The sequence below is a fragment of the Octopus bimaculoides genome, chromosome 1 (genome assembly GCF_001194135.2).
Source record: "Octopus bimaculoides isolate UCB-OBI-ISO-001 chromosome 1, ASM119413v2, whole genome shotgun sequence".
Taxonomy (NCBI): Eukaryota; Metazoa; Mollusca; class Cephalopoda; order Octopoda; family Octopodidae; genus Octopus; species Octopus bimaculoides.
The window spans coordinates 126938700-126941010 of NC_068981.1; the positions used below are offsets into that span (position 1 = coordinate 126938700).

The window sequence follows — 2311 nt, forward strand, 5'->3', positions numbered from 1 at the left end:
GGGTTAGGGATAGGGTTAGGGTTAGGGACAGAGTCAGGGCTAGGATCGACCACTCAGGACTAGCTAGCGCGGACGCGCGACTGCGCGCTCGACACCGTACTCCTTCAATAGATGTACGTAATCCATGGTAATTTTTTCGATATCCACATTTCAAGTCCACTTTTAAAATGTTTGATTTTTTTTCTTATGGCTCCTCATTTAATAACAAGCAGCAATGCCACCCTTCTTCATTATCAAATTTCATTCGTGTCTACTGATTTTTCCACTTCCGGTGGGGAAGTTGAAATGCTTGTGTCTGAGGGGAGCGAGTAGGTTCAGCGTTTGTAGGGGGAGGGGTGGGATTATGTGTTTTACCTGACTTCTTCCTTTTCCTTTTCTTACCGGCTGCTTTCTATTCTCCTTCTGAAAACATCGACCATTCCCCAATAGTCATGTGTTGCACGTGCATTTAAAGAATTTGTCACAAGACTAATAAAGAGTAATCAATTAATGTAACATATATGTATGAAGGATGATATTTAACCGCACTTTTATCAGTAAATATATCTACCACACGTTAACATAAAACTAATTATTCATTATTATTCTTAGAAATTTTATAGACCTATTCGAGACAATAGCAATACAGGTAGGAAAACCATTGTTACGTTAACGAAGGGGGCGCTAAAAAAATTGACTTTTTTTTCCATTTATGTTGTTTTCTTATTGTCTATTGGTAAAAAAAAAATTGGGGCTAATACAGTTTCGTACATCTTGAAAAATGCATTTTTTAAAAGATATTTTGTCGGATTCCTACGTTTTTTAGATGTTAGAGATTACGAATATGCACAAAAAACAAAAATCTTAAACTTTTTCCAAATTTAAAATGCCCACCTCAACCTCCCAAATTTTAAAATTTTCAACTTTCAGTTCGCCTCTCCGGCGGACTTCACGCACAGTCACTCAGACATTTCCGACTTTTTTTTTTTCAGCGGGTTCCTATGTTTTCGATGACAGATTCTGAATATGCAAGAAACCACGTTTTCAAAATTTTAAATTCAATAAGTATTTAGTTATGTGTATAAAGAGATAGATATAAACGGATAGGTATAAATAGATACACGGACAAATAAATAAATGGCTGAAAAAGATTAACGATCAAGGCAAATAAGTAAAACGCAAATCCTTTTCACTTGTCTATATTTAATTTCGATTTGCGTATGTTCGTCAATTCGCTACAATATTTCAAATTCGGGGTGGAGGTGAAATCTAATTTTTTTTTCCCGCATATTCGTAATCTCCGACATCTAAAACATGGAAATTCGAAAAAAATATTTTCAAAACCATACATTTTTCAAGGAGAGGTACGAAACTGCATTAGCCCCCACCAAAATTGTATTCCATTTTAAAGTTTAAGGAAGTTGAACATTTAATAGAGAACTACGAACCAGCCTCCCTCTCCTCACACCAGTGTTCTAAAATAATTTCTCCATATTGTCACCCAAAAAGTTTGTATCATTCATCTATAAAATTAACTAATTTTTATTCCTTGTAGAAAAATAATTCATTAAAATTTGCTGGTTTTCAGTTAAGAATTTCCTTTTAAAAAGATCAAATTTCTGGTGATTCAACTGACCAAAAATATACACAAGATAGTCACAGAAATAAAATTTATACTTTGTACGTATTCTTATAAAAAAATTTTTAAAATTCATTAGCCAAAATCAGTGAATGCTAGAAGAATGTTCTTACTATTTGAATCTAAAATAGTACTTGTAATGAAAGCCGTGTGACAATGAGTAAAATTGTGAGCCTAGTTAACGACTCTCAAAACTAATTCGGTGACAAAACTAATTCGTGAAAAGCATTTGGGGCTACGTCTAACTTCCCACTGCCAGAAAGATATTTGTGGATTGATGTGAAATTTGGTTGAAATTGGGATACATAGAGCTATTCTGAGTTCAAATTTCATAGTTACCCTATAACACTGTTTTAACCCCTACCTTTTTATGTCCTTGTAGAAACACATTAACAGTTAAAACAATTTATTTATTTATGGGTTTCAGCCAAGTGGCTGCGATCATGCTGGAGCATATTTACAACATGCTCTTCCTTTTAAAAATAATGTCTGGTTAAAAGACTCCCCTATAACTATTTAGCGGAGATTCTGATTCTTCAAAAAAAAAAAACAGCATTTTAAAATATTAATTTCCCCCCTCCTCCCAAATTCTTCAATTTTCACATTTTTCAGAAATTTGCAAAATACGGAGTAATCTCCTCCGTATTTTTCTACGTATTTCGTAAAAAAGAATTTCTAAAAAAAAGTGAAAAA

General features: G+C 33.5%; 1 protein-coding gene across 3 annotated transcripts in view; it reads left to right on the forward strand.

Annotated features, from left to right (window-relative positions):
* Positions 1-540: 540 nt before the first annotated feature.
* LOC106882196 (uncharacterized) overlaps positions 541-2311 on the forward strand; it is a 30553-nt gene continuing 28782 nt past the window's right edge. For 2 of the 3 annotated variants that reach the window (XR_008264767.1, XM_052970188.1), the window contains exon 1: positions 559-628. The gene's annotated coding sequence lies outside the window, so the exon portion shown is untranslated. Of the gene's footprint in view, positions 629-2311 lie in introns of all 3 variants that reach the window. The other variant, XR_001410962.2, reaches the window with a different exon arrangement.